This window comes from Grus americana, chromosome Z (assembly GCF_028858705.1).
Source record: "Grus americana isolate bGruAme1 chromosome Z, bGruAme1.mat, whole genome shotgun sequence".
NCBI classification, from domain to species: domain Eukaryota; kingdom Metazoa; phylum Chordata; class Aves; order Gruiformes; family Gruidae; genus Grus; species Grus americana.
Genome location: NC_072891.1, coordinates 73,985,526 through 74,000,512, shown reverse-complemented (window position 1 = coordinate 74,000,512; position 14,987 = coordinate 73,985,526). Strand labels below are relative to the sequence as shown.

The 14,987-nt window shown below is 40.7% G+C and overlaps 1 protein-coding gene across 4 annotated transcripts in view; it reads right to left on the bottom strand.

Annotated features, from left to right (window-relative positions):
• Positions 1-14,987, bottom strand: part of MOB3B (MOB kinase activator 3B) — a 94,079-nt gene that overhangs the window by 7,544 nt on the left and 71,548 nt on the right. The gene's annotated exons all lie outside the window — the stretch shown is intronic.

The window sequence follows — 14,987 nt, the reverse complement described above, 5'->3', positions numbered from 1 at the left end:
TTATACAGTTCTATTCACGGTCCCTTACATCCACTATCTTCCCCCTCAATCCTATTCCACCAACCCTGTTGGGAGAATGTTGCTGCAAACTGCTCTGCAGTTTTGTCTCTGTTGTCCCAAAAGTGGGGGTTCGTATACCCAGTGTGCAATATGCCAATATACACACAAAGCAGAGGTATTTCATTGCATATTTGAGCAGATATGGGTGTCTATCCCGAGGCAGCACACCTCAAAGCTCCAAATCAATGGTCATTTATACACTTAGTATTAACATATTCATCTTTCTAATACATATGCATTGTTATTCTCTTCAATGATTGGGTTAGATTTCTTCACCTAGCACACAAAGTAGAACGCATGGTCAGCTCTTTTCTCCGCCTTTATCTTTTGAGTAGGTGGTATAATTGGGGTAGGTGGTGCATGGGTTGGTGGTTGCAGTTCCCCCTGCCAGAATTACCTTTCCCCTAGTTTCCCGTTACTTTTGGCAAGTCCAAATAGTTCTTCATGGTTTACTGAGTGAACTAGTAATATATCAGTTAAACTTCAGCTTTTAACAACCACCACCTGTTTCTAGGCAAAGGTGCATTATTTAGCTATTTCTTGCCTGGCCTTAGACCAGCAGGGGTAGGGCTACACAATGGACTTTTGCAGCAGCTCGACAACTGGATTCATATCACATTTTACATTTGGTTTTACTGTAAAATCCCTGCTTCTACTTAACAGGCCTTCTGTTCCAACACCTGCTTGGCTTTGGTGTTGGAAATGCTCACCAAGGTTTTAAAGTCAGAAAAATGTTAAAACTTATAGAATATCATCATCTCTGATGCACAGATACCTTTTCTGTATTGACCTATATCGCTATCAGTAAATGAAGGACACATGGTCACACTGCATTCCTGCACATATATGCATACGCTTTTAGTGATTTCAGCCAATGACAATGAACTAGATGTGCTTTTTTTAAAAAAAAAACCACAACATGATCCTTATAACAATGAATTGGTACATGCTTTGTGAGAGTGACCTACTTCTAGTTGTTTTTTTCTTGGAGGAATTTACAATTTACAAAATTTTACAAAACAGGATATGATTTCTCAAAGAGACTGATACAATTACGATGCTGGCAAAAAGTTAGGTTCGCTCAAAACGCTGGTGAGAATAAGAGGAAGGGTCATACTCACAGCATCCAACCTCAGCTGGTAGGCAGCACGAGGCATGCTGCGTGCTGCAGAGCCTACTGCCGTGCCTTTTGCAGAGCAAACCGCTCCTACTTGCCAAACGCTCCCTCTTCTAAAAACTAATCACCCACTTTTCACAGAGACTGCTGGAAAATCTCTCACTGATTCTGATGAGCACCAGAGAACTTAGCACACAGTCCCACTCCACTTACTGAGCGGAGAAGTCCCCCTCAAACTTCAGAGATCTGGCTCATTAGTTATTCCGGTGGTGCACAGCCATTAGGTGGGCACTGCCTTTAACACAAACTCAAAGCTGAGTCTTCTTCAGTGTTTCCCAAGTCCTCCCGGTTTTCTGCTTCTCTGAAACTTTACTGCTCATTTTAATTTGGGAAAGTTAGAGAGGTATGCTCTTAACTAATAATTATCAATTAAAAGCACATAAGGGTACTTCCCAAACACGGGAAATGAGAACTAGCTGTTCTGAGAAGGCAGGAAGACTGGAAACACTGACTCTGGTCACTCTGTAAGGTGACCAACCTGCTCTAAAGTACTACGACACTCAGCCCCAGATAGATATTAAATGCAATATACAGGGTAGACAGACGAGTTAGAGCATCAGACACAGAGACATAGGCACACACAAACATTTTTAAAGATATTTAAAACTTTCAGTCTTCCTGTGCTGACTAAACACTCAAAACATTGTTAACAGAAACTCTCCATACCAGAGGTTTTGATACCAGATGTGTTTCCTCTTGAAAACAAATTACGAGAAATTCCAGAGCATTATTCTGTATCGCTGCATTCAGACTTGTTCCTGCTCTCAATTTTGGATTACACAATTAACTCAAAAATTGAAGGCAGAAATAAATGCTGTTTTCCAAAGCCAAAATACAAAGCAGAAAATAAAATCTGGACCCTATCTGTGTATTGAATATGCCCACAGGCCAGCCACCAGGAAGGAGAATTTAACACTAAAATAACTTCGAAGTAACTTAAAGAGAAACATTTGCTATTCTTGACTTGCTGGAGTTAATGCTAACAAGCCACTTTGTAAACACCAGAAATCTGTCTGTTTCTTTAGTATTTGTGATTTCACAGAAGGATTCATTCCTCAATATTTTCCAGGGAGTATCAACATGATTTTCCAGAAGAAGGGGAAAAAAGCAACACACAGTCTTAAAAGCGTAATCAATCTTTATCACTGATGCAAGTCTGGTCCTCTCCCCTCCCTACTGCTCTAACATGCACGTCAGACACATTCAGCACATAAATCTATACCTAACTATTTTAATTTCCGCTCCTCAGTTCACCTTTAAATAAAGCAGGAAAAAAAACGGTAAAAATCCTACATCTTACAGCATGCATGAGTGGCTGAAGAAATCTTTTTAACGGGAGAAACCTAGCTACAGGGACATGCTGATTGAATCTAAATGGGTTACAAGAAGAATGAGTTCCCCAATGAAGAACCATGTTCTTCTAAAAAAAATGGTGTTTCTATGCTTGCGTAAGTCAAATATGGAGTTGGCAAAACATAAGGCATAAAAAAACCAGACATCACCATTGTACCAGTATTTAATGGAAGCAAGGGGTCTACAGTCTGTCTTGTGCAAAAGCTGATGGGAAAGTGGGGGAAGTGACATGAGTAATTAGTATAAATAATAGTATTCTATAAGAACACCAGGAAAATTAATAAAAGCAATAATCACCTTCACTAAAACCAGGGCTGCTTTAAAGATTCAAATCCTCATTCAGTGTCTATGTCCTACTGTCAGTTCCAGTTCCCCAAAGCTCAGCTGCACAGAGCTTGCCATTCCCCCTCCTCACCTCCTCTTCCTGCCAGTTGGCAAGCCCAAGGATGATGTGACAATAGCATGTTTTAGCCCTTTGACAACTGCTTTAAACATGGTGGGGGTTTAAGATGTGGATACGAGTGTCTCAGCAGAGAAGTGGTTAGAGGAAATGTATTACCTCCTGACAGGCAGGGAGACTCTGCCCGGAGGTACCCAGCAGCTTGGAAGACCTGACCAAGTAGCCAACACCAAGGAGATGCCAGCAACAGACGCCATGCCCAATTCACTTGTCCCAACCAAACAACTTAGAGAAAACAACCTTCCACATGTAGCCTGTCATGCACTCATGTCTTCAAATACTGCAACCCAAAAAACCCCCCACTGCCCAGCCTTAACCATATTCTTATGGCTAAGGAACTTAATCACTGTGAATCAATACACGATGTTGAGCAGGAAGGCAATACACAAACAACCCTCCTGATCTGTGGTTCATGATTAGGAGGATCTGCTGGAGCAGACACAAGCATCACTGGGACACACCTTTCTCCTCCCTACTCTCACAGACAGAAAAGCAAGCCACACCCAAGAAGAATCCCATATATACGCAAAGAGGGTCTGTGATGTACCCATGGAGCCAATTCTCAGTCTTTTCATTGTTCAAATCAGAACCACGGAATAAGTAGATGAAGAAAGGTTTAAAAGAACGTTTTACATACTGTTCTTCAAAGCACAAGTGGCTATGACTTCTGTGACTTTTTTTGTTGTTTTCTTCACAAAGATTTCAACAATTGACAAACAATCATCATGTGGACAAATCTCTTTGTATCTTGGTCACAAAAGAGGCTGTTTACTATGGAATGGCACAAATCATGTGGTCTAAGATCCTGTGCTGCACAACTATATATTCAGACAGCTAATTCACCAGGATAGGAAGGCTGAAGCCAGATTTGTAACAGTTAAGTAATTTGCAAAACTCCTTTCTTCTGGCATTTTTAGTTAGAAACATGCTTTGATTCTTTATTTAGAAATTGTTTTCTCCAAAGTTACTAAAAAATTTCCTCTTCTTCTTTAGTTGCCCCTGTACAGACTGGTAACTGCTATCCAATGGGCACATTGATCACGGGATCATAGAATGGTTTGGCTTGGAAGGGACCTCATTTGGGTATATCCTTTGTTAGGTTTCCGGATGTCTTCCCTGTGAATGAGTCTCAATTATCATGATGCACAGGACTAAATTAATCTCTCCTACAATCTGTTTGGCTTCAGGGTAGTTATTTTGAAGCTAAGGATGGCCTGATAAGAATCCTAGTTGATTACTCCTGAATTTATATGGTGACGTTTGTAGGACACAGATAATACTCCTGTCTGTAAATGTAATCCCTTATCACTGATTACAAAGGCATTTTATCAACTGACTGCAGGCAGGAACAGGATCAGGAAATTACAATGCAAAATGCACCTGTCAGTAGGTTTAGATCCAGGTAGATACACAGAACATGCATTCGGATGACTGACTTGTTTAAAGGCACCGTATTCCAAGGAGGTAGTTTCACCTTCTGCAAGTTTTTGTCTTCTGTAACAATAAAATAAAAACCGTTCTGTGGATGGTTTTAGTGTATCTTACCCTATTAAATGGACTTTAAATGTGCTGCTTTTGGCACTGAGGTTATGCAGAGAGAATAAGCACACAGTAACACTGTCTTTAGTATAAAATTTTACAGAAAATTTATCAGGAGACATGTTCATTCTCTATTATGAACTACAATTTTGTTGCATATAGTACGTATTTTACGTAAGTATTTTTATACAGTAACAGATCTATTTAAATGTTTTACAAAACTGCCAAGTTCTTGTGGCACTAGATTTTTTCTTTTGGTAATTAGAAAAATTGGACTTGCTGTTTCTCAGTTTTCTGTTTCATGTGGGTCTAGAAAGAGTAACAACAGCTCAATCCAACACTCAGTAAAACTAATAGAGTGACTCAACAAGCACTGTTCAAATTATGAAATATGTATTTTTACTTAGGTAGAATAGCTTTCCTGAAACTTGTTCGTAATGATGTCTTCACAATTACCTTCTGAAGCCAGTTAGACTACTGGATAAAGCTGTTAAGTATTACAAAAAGGAAATTATAGATATTTTTTGAACAGTTATCCAAAGTTACTTCAAGTAGTTTTGAGTTCTAGGAAATCTCAAGTTTTGCTGCTGTTGGGTTTTTTAAGCAGTCATTTATTTGTGAAGATTGACAACACTGAAACAGTGGATTGCCTTCTTGTTTCAGTCTAGTAAGGGCAGCTGATCTATATTATTCAGAGAAGCACAGGATACATCTAAACTGGGAAGATGATATTTTGTCGAAAAGGATAACCAGCAGTACTCTCTCCACAGTAATAACAGTTGAGATGCTAATGCAGATAGGGTAAAAGCATTTCCAAAAGCACTACAAGAACCACGGTGGAGGAGTTCCCATTATACTTTTCGCAATGCTGGTGGAAAAGCTTTTTCCAGTCTGCACTTGCTGTTAACGTGCCTTCCACACACAGCACAGACAAAGAGCAAGGACCCCTTTTGCTAATTGGTATAAGAACTAGTATAAATGGACTAATACAAACTAAAGGTGGAAAAGCCTATTTGATTAAACTGTTAGTGCTTTTGCCACTTTCTGATTCTACCTACAGCATATTCTCCAGGGTTTTTCATTGATGGGGCATGAACTACAACTCTGATTTACATTGGTTAAAAGTTACTACAACAGGCAGAGCAAGGCACCACATTGTGGTTTACTAAGGAGCAATTCTGGCCCTGATTCAGCTCAGAATTTAAACACAGGGGCAAGTCCATGTGCAGGAAGCTCATGTATGAGTAGAGTACAAGAAAGACTTATGTATCCATTATAAAAAGCAAATAGTTTCAAATTCCTTTTTCACATCACACTTGACCAGGAGTGCCCCCGTCACTTTCTGTGGCTTTGCAACCACAATTGCCTTTTTCTACTCTGTTTTTTCTCCTTGTTGCTGTAACCAAGCCAGCTACTCCCCAGACATACTCAGCTAGCACAGAGCAACAACCTATTGACTAGGCAAGATTCATGTTAACTCTTCAGAAGCTCAAAATTAATTAAAAAATTACAGAAGATTTTTTGTGTGTAATGTCTTTTGTATTATAGCAATCTCATAGAAGTTCATTGTAAAAAAAAAAAAGAAAAAATTGCAAAAGTATCGGATGCTATTTTGCAGTTAGTTTCTGCTCTTTTAATGTTTTGCAAAATTGAAGTCATCTGGAGGAATAATCTTCTTCAAAAATTTCTTGTTCTTGTTTATTCTGGGCCATTAACTCTTTTTATCTTGTATTAATAATCTCTTTGAAGTACAAATATGGTGTTGTTTATTACAAACTGTGAAATGTGGATTAATTTGGAGAAAACCTTTTTATTCAACAGGCTATAATTTATATTCATTAGCTAAACTTTAAAACAGGACTTATGTGGTGTACTCCTCACCAGCAAGACACCTGTACTTAAGTACCCACAAAAGAGAGATAATTGTGTCAAAGCATCAAATGACAGCGCAGTTAATCCGGAGCACCAAAAAGAACCACTCCAAAACCTCTGATCAGTCAATGACACACAGGAAATTGTCAGTAGGAAAGTCCTTCTGTCCTCCTGTTCCCAGCAGTGTGTGCTTGGTTCAGTGCAAGCAAAGCAGCTGATGTGATAAAAATAATCATTAAAAACATGCATGCCAGAAATTATTTACTTAGGAACTCTGGCACTGCAGTGCATCTTATGACTCTGCTTTCCTTGAGCATCAAAGTTGAGAATCCTGTTTTTCAGCAATGTTAAGTCCTAGAGTTCTCATTTCCCCCCTAGTTTATTGTAGGAAATGGAGAAGATGGAAAAGATGGCATTTATTTAGCTACCACTGGTTTCTTGTTCAGTTAAAGATCAGATCAATTTTTTGAGAAATTCTCATCATTTGTACAATGTAAAAGAAACTCTGTTGGATATTATCACCATATCTCATTGAAGTGGAAAAACTGGACTGGGGGGCAGGGAACGCTTGAGGGTTTTTGATTTTTTTTTTTTTTTTTAAAGAAGAAAAAAATATCATTGGCTAGTTGGCAGCAGTGACAAGCCTTGCCTCAATGGGGACATTTAGTAGAGCAAAGAGCTGGGGGGGGGGATGGGGGTGGATGGGGGTGAGAAAATTACAGCTCCTTTAAAGTTGGCTCGGTGAGTGTTTATCTGATTTTGGATAATACCCGATCAAGTACTAAGCCACTCTACCACTTTGTGATGAGTAACAGAATTGAAAGCAACTACAGGCAAAAACCTTGTAGAAAAACTAAATTATTAAATTCTTATTGTGACTTATACTTGTGAATACACAAGTACCTGAATTTTGAACAGTTTTAGAATAGCTGTATGCCTACATTACATGCCTAAAGAGAGCCACTGAATACACACATATTGGTAAACAACCTCTGACTCAGTTATCTATGTACACACAGGTTGGGTACTAGTTCTGCATCTACTGGCACATGTAACTGTTGGGCACAGTTTTCTACAAGGCACATGGTTAATTTTGCATAAAGAGAGGCTGATAGTCAATTCCATCTAGTAGAGAGCATGGTGTGCAATTTTGTGGGAGGATAGACAAAAGCATTTCAGAGAAGGGATGGGAAAGTTAGGTGCCAGCTTCTCCAGAAGGAGCTATTTGGGTTGGGCTTGCCTGTTCATATCAGGGCGCCAACTCTCCCTCTGAATGCTCCAATGTCAAGGCATGAGGAAAGCAGAAAGAAAAGCTTTTCATACAGAAGCTTCACTGATAGGTTCTTGGGTCAGAATTTGTGCTAATATTATTGTTGTCTTGCTCCTTGTAAGTACTATAATACAGGACACTTCAGAAGGATCTGAAGGGCTGTACTTTGATGGCAATGAGCAGCAATATAAAAATAGATTTGGGTAGCCATAAAGGATAGTGATAACACAAACATAGTGACTTTAATGAAATTAAAGAGTGTACCCTCATCAAAATGCCAGTACTTTGCCCTGTTTTGTTAAGCCTGCTACTCCTGATTCTTCCACTGTGAGCACTGGATGCGGTTAGTGCCAGATGGGCTATGTTTACGTTACTTCTACTATATCTATGGTTTCTGGCAAAGAATTGCTGATGAGTAAACATTTTTTTGTGGTATAGACAAAGATGCAGCAAAGTTACTAATTATTTTGTGAAAAGACATACTGTTTGTAGTAAATTGGATGTATAACAGCAGCTACTTGGGTCTCATGCACAGTAGTGACAGAGCTGGGGGGATCTGATCTTTATGACTTGCTATAACCCTGGCAAAGCAAAGAAACATCAAAGAGAAACCCTTAAGTGTTCACCTGAGTACCATCTGCCTACAGCACTTTTAATTAGCTCATCCTGAAACAGACAGGGTGCTTTGACACCGTGAAAATGGAGACTTTTGGTATCCTGACTTCTGTGTGATCCCCTAAACACCTAGCAAGACTAGCACTAGCAACTGCTGCAAGCCCGAACTCCCACATGAAGGTAGGGACACTCACTCTTCCAGCACACAGTGAAGGACTACACTTTTGGCTGTGTTTGTGCAGTCAGAAGCGCAGGCTGCCACAAAAGCAACAGTCAGACCATCACACTTCCCCCAGCTCCATGTTTCCACCATCTGTCTTGTGCCAATATTAGGCTGTGTGTAACTGCTCAGGAAAGTGTCCTGGCAAAACATCCAGCTATTCAACCAGTTATTCAATAGGACCCCCTGGGAAACTGCCCAGGGACAAGGGAGCAGAACAGAGCTGGCAGATCTTTAAGGGCACCTTCCACAGAGTGCAAGAGCTCTTGATCCCCAGGTGTAAGAAATCAGGAAAGGACAGCAAGAGACCAGCACCAATGAGTCAAGACCTGCTGGTCAAACTAAAGGGCAAGAAGGAAATGCACAGGCAGTGGAAGCAGGGACAGGTATCCTGGGAAGAGTATAAGGGCGCTGCCCGGTTGTGTAGGGATGGGGTCAGGAAGGCCAAAGCACAGCTGGAGCTGAACTGGGCAAGGGACACAAAGAATAACAAGAAGGGATTCCGTAGGTATGTCACCCAGAAAAGGAAGGTCAGGAAAGCACACGCCCTGATGAACACGACTGGCAAACTGGTAACAACGTACAAGGAGAACGCTGAGGTACTCAGCAACGTTTTTGCCTCATTCTTCAATGTCAACTTCTCTTCCCACACCATCTCTTTACTTATTAGACTGCCCAGACAAGCACTAGAAATTCCATTCAGAAAGACAGTTTTCTATAGAGATGGTTAAAAAAAACCCCATAGTTACTTTTAAGCAGCTCCAAATACTGGATGAACATGTTATCAGAAGCCAATCATGCTATAAAGCCAATGGAAACTTTTATGCTGAGAAGAATAGAGAATAAGACAAGAAAATCTTGTCTTTGTTTATCCTGCAAATGAACTCAATCCCCCTAGAGGCAATTACCAGCTTCACCATTTTTATACGCTCAGCTCCACTGGCACCACCTCCAATGCCAATGGTATCCACCTGCTACCATGGCTGATTGTCTGCATCTGAGCAAAATCAGCATTTTAACAGGTATCAGAACACCACATGTAAATAATATCCTTCTCTATTTTTCTTCATTCAAGTATAATTATTACTTTCTGTTTGCATAAACAAAATGTTTATAAAAAATGACTTCTGAGGAAAAGGTCAAAGTTTTCACAGGATGGGACTTGTAAAAAAAGAGACTTCTGGAGAATAAGCAAAGCAGATGGCCATATTCTGCTGTCTTTTACCCCTATCCTCAGAGGGAGATTTCACTGCCATTAATAGTTTCCAAAGTTATGTAGGAATCTGCTGGGAATCTGACGGGTTTGAAATATATTTTCGGGTATTTCTGAAAGAGCACAAAAGGTACTCTTTGCTCTGTAAGAGGACACTACATTGGTTGGAAAAATGTACAAAAATGGCATATACTGCTATCTCTGGCAAACAAATTTGTGCATTTGACAATTCCTAATAGCTGTGACAGAAACAAACATACTCAAACCACACAAATCATTCCTTCCTATTTGGCAGGGTCCTCCTTGTGCATCACTTCCCACACTGCTCATTGGCATGATATGAATGCTTGACCTGCCCACAGTTCTGTAACTGGGTGGCCATGGAGAGATGAAATATACTTGGGTTTGCCACCTAGATTTTTTTATTACAACACAAGTTTCAGAGTACATATTGAATATACAAGCCCTGCACACATTCTCAGGCCCTCTATGACCTTGCACAGGGTTTTTTTTTTTTTTGCCCCATCTCTCCTCTTTAGAGATATAACTTAAAGCTATGTTAATGAGTGATGCTTAATAGTGAGAAAAAGAGCTAGGTCCACACCTCCCACAAGTTTAAAAAAAAATAAATGCATCTCATGAACCTTGCTCCTTCAAGTGGATGCTCAGACCTCCAAATCTGACTGAAATCTTGCCACATTTTTAGGGTTTTTTTTCCTAACTTAACTCTGACAAACACAAAGCACAGTGAAATATCAGGCTAATTAAAATGCACAGATTTAGAAACCAAAACAAGATACTGCAATACACACAGATCAATGCTGACAAGTTGGGAGCAGACTTGGCTGCATAACCAATTAACTGTTATCTGACAAAATGCTTTGCACTGAGATTCAGTCACAAATCTCTAAGGCCTCTGAATGAGAAGTCTCTTCCATGACTGAAGAAGTGTAGCTGCTGGATTCTTTGCCTCTGTCTCTCTGTCTGACAGGCACCTTCCTGCCAGTGGAAAAAAAAACAAAACAACATTTTGTGGTTTAATGCGTTTCTGGCATCAACTGTGTTGAGCTAAAGAGATCAAAAACTATTTTGAAGGGATTATGTTGCCTTACATACAGCAGCTTGTACTTTTACTTTCTTTAAAAGTAAAAAAAAGCTAATGAGTGACCTGTCACAGCAAAATACATTAAAAACAGGTCTCAAGTGATATCTTAACTACAAAGAGCTACACCTTCACAAGCGGGGATGGAGTATATGGTTGCATATTAAGAGAACACTTTACTAGAGATGATGTGTTCTATAAAGCAGTTGTGAAGATACCCAATCTACTCCCTGGGAGAGAAGGGGAACAGGGTCTGGATCTGTAGTTCAGAGCCCAGACTAACAGACTGCTGGTTTCATGTGAAGTCTACAGAGCAGAGAAGCATGGCAGCATGGTGCTTGCACACTTCCTGTTTTCACCAGTGGAACTCCTAGAGCAACAGCAAAGCAAATCAGCAAACACTGAGTTAAGGAACACAGGAAGTTTTGGTCTTTCCATTTATTTTGTATGTGTCAAGGATCCAGCTTGCTGCTGAAGGTAGGAAGTTGAACTAGGAGCAAGCTCTACTGAATTCAGGCCCACAATACTTCTGTCAAATGCTAAATATTGCTATATTCCACACAGGAAAAATCATGAAGAAAGCCATTAGCCAGAGAGAGTTAAGAAACCCCAAACAAAACAAGGCTTTAACCAACAGATTGCATATGACTTACTTTGCGGAGGATGCTTTGCACTGGGCATAACTGGCAGAGTTTTGGTAGCAGGGGGCTACAGGGGTCACTTGTGGTCAGAGGCCATGAACTACCCTATGCCAGTCACAGCTACTTCCAGCTGCCTCTGAAACCACTGCAAATAACCCACCAGGTGCCAAAACTTCAACCAGTCAGAGAAGCACATGGTGCCTCTGCTCACAGATATTTAACAGAACAGTAGCTGCTGAGAGGACACATGGCTGGTGGCACTGGTGAGGACGTGGTTGGAAGGAAGAGCCCAGTACCAGAGCAGACACAGCCCTGAAGGGACTGTGGGTCATAGGCAACCACACCAGAGCAGGGATACTGCGGAGGGACTGTGTCCCACAGTAAACCCATGCTGGAGTGGAGGAAAACATGTAAGAAGCAAGAAGCAGTACACACACCCCTGCTCTCCTGCATTGCCCCTCACCTCACCAAAAGGATTAGAAGTAACTGAGTGTGACATGTAGCAAAACCAAGGTAAGCTGAGATCTGGAAGGAGGGAGGAGAAGTTTTTTATTGAATTAGAGCCTGGGGAAGAAAGGTGTTTCTTTCTTTCAAGTGTTTTGTTTAATTGCTTTTTTTTCTTCAATTCCCGGATCTGTAATCACAAGTTTTGTTAACTGGCAATAAATTAAGTAAAATTCGCTGAACCAAGATTGTTTTGCTCATGATATGCTTATATGGTACTCTGTCATATTTCTTCAGTCCTACACACTATGAAATCCATTGTTAGAGAAAGGGATCACAGGAAGGAAGTAGAGGGGCATTACTCGCTGTAGCTGGACTGCTGTTTGAACAGTAAGTTACTGTGCTGAGGCAGCTGCATTAAGATTCTCACTAAAAAGCACATTTAGATGAAGCGTTTAAAACACCCTATACAAGCAGTCACCTACACAGGGTGAGAGTGGAATGGAGGTAACAGGCACAACTCCACTAGACAGTTTTGGCCGTGGGAAGAGGCTCAGAAGTGCATTAAGGTGAACTACTGCCAGTGGAAAATAAAGCTGGTCACACAGGGAGCCAGAACAAAGCAGATGCCACATCTTAAAATTCAAACCTTAGTTTATTTTCTAATAGTCTCCCCATGGAGGCATGCCTTAAAGGTCTTCTGAGAGCTCTCAAGGTGCAGGCTGCTTTGTCTGCTTGTTCTGCGGGAAAGGGCAGATATGCTTTCAGACTTACTCTTTTCCCCCAAATTAACCTCTTGGACATGTGTTTTTTCCTCAGGACCACCTGCGGGGTCAGTGACTGTGCTGGTTTCTTTTTTGTCCCCACATAAAACAACTCTACAAAAGACTTAGGGATTTGTCAAATTAACAGAGTGAGGGGTATGGGAAAAAGATATGCAGCATTTTAAACTATAGACCCCTCTTTAATTGCAGAAAGGACAAGTTATACAGCTCCTGAATGGGAGAACCCTATTTGACTCATTTGCTTCATTTGATTTCATAACTGCTGCACTGCGTTGCAAAAGGCTGATAAAATCTATTTTAAACAAACAGCAAAATCCTGCAGGCTAATATTACTATTCATCTACTGCCTGCTTCCCCAATTACTCTCCTTGCTTGAAGTTATGTTGATAAATCAGTTGTCTTCCTGTTTATTAAAGCATGTGGCAGTCTGTTTATTTAATCAGCTCTTGGTCCATTTTCTCATTAAGGGAGATAATATGGGCTCATTTCCTGCCTTGGTGAACCTGGCAGGGCACAGGTTTTCCTCAACTACCGCATTAAAATTCAAGATTATGTGTAATGTCTGCTTTTGTTTGGCAACTCCTTCCTTTGTCTCTGCCCAGCTGAAGACAAAAATACAGACATATGGTTTTTTCTGCATTTCCACACTGCTGACACCCACCCAAGTCAAGGACAGGAAGATGGAAGCAGGTGGAGCTTTGTCAGTTTGCTGACATGGTACCTTCCTGGTGCAGCTGAAACATTTTTCTGGGAGACCCTGCATCCCAGCGAAGTTAATAAACCTGCATCAGATGATGATCCTAAGGATAATTTTGTGAAGGGAGGGAAAGCTGGAAAGCAATGGAAAAGCACACACCAGTTGGAGCATGTTCCTAGCTTGCTCTGCTGCTGGACTTGGGCCACCTCCTGCACCGCTCTGGCCCCAATCCTTTGTCTGTCTGCTTAGTGCAGAATATTGCTAACCACCAACTGCAGCATTAATTTTTGTGCTCTCTGTATTCCAATGCAATAGATCTTGTAATGGCCTTAAGATCGCCTCTCTTCCTACCTCTGAGATATCCTGCCTTGTATCTTGCTTGTGACACATCCTCAGCATTTAACAGCTACAGCTAACCTAAGATCAGCAGTCTAGCAGGGAAGTTCTCTTTTGCAGGGGCTCCTTCTATCCCTTAGGACACATTTAGATGGCATATTAAGTTCTCCTATCTCAAAAGAAATCATAGATACATTGGAAGTTATCAATACATGCCAGACGCAGTATCTTTCAGTGGGCCTTCTGAACTGCTGAAAACAAGACCATCCCTTTTGTCTCACTTTACAGGCTGTCCTTCAATCAACATAAGCATATACATGTACCACACCTGCAACAGCTCCAATTCCTGCAGAAACACAGGCAAACATCACTTTGCCACACTTTCATAAATGTTTCACACTAACTATGCTATACATCTCCTTGCAATGTGCCTTTATGTGGAACAACTGAAAACCTGAAGTGGTCCTATGCAGCCCTCTCTGGGTGACACTGCTTTGAGCAGGGATTTGGACTATGATATCCATAGGTGCAGCCAGCCTTGGCCATTCTGTGGAAAAAAAAACCAATCCCAGTGGTTCTAGCACTTCATCAAATAAGCTGTAGGACACAGTATTTTCCAAAGTCTAACCCCTGATCCTTTTTAAAGTTGGCTAGATGCCCACAGTGAGGGTTTATGCATAAACTGCTTTCTGAATTGTGCCTTACTTTTCTACTTACACTTTTATTTTATTTGCATTTGCAAGCAACAACAAAAGCGTTTCCATTTCTGGAGCCCTACTTGTGGAAACAATGAATTTAATTTTGATCGATTTCAGTCCAAAAGGAAGTGTCTGGTTTTCTTACGCTCCTAATTGTCTGAGCCTCTGTCTCACATCATCTGTCTCACGTAGATCCAGAGTGTGCTCTGGACCTAACACACTCAATACCTTCACAAACACCTACTCAAAGAGTGGAAAAAAAAAAATCACCTTTATATAGACCATTGTTCTCTTCACGTGCATTCAAGTGACTGCTATGAGTATCATGCTGTTACTGACCAATGAAAAAAGGCAAAATAAAATTATATATAGAATCCATAGTACAGGAAGAAGCAGAAGATAAATGAACTTCTGTTTTCAAATGGCAGTATTTCCCACCTTATATCTTTCCATACAAAATACATTGCATTTTTCTCTTCCTACTAAGCTTACTGAGCATCTCACA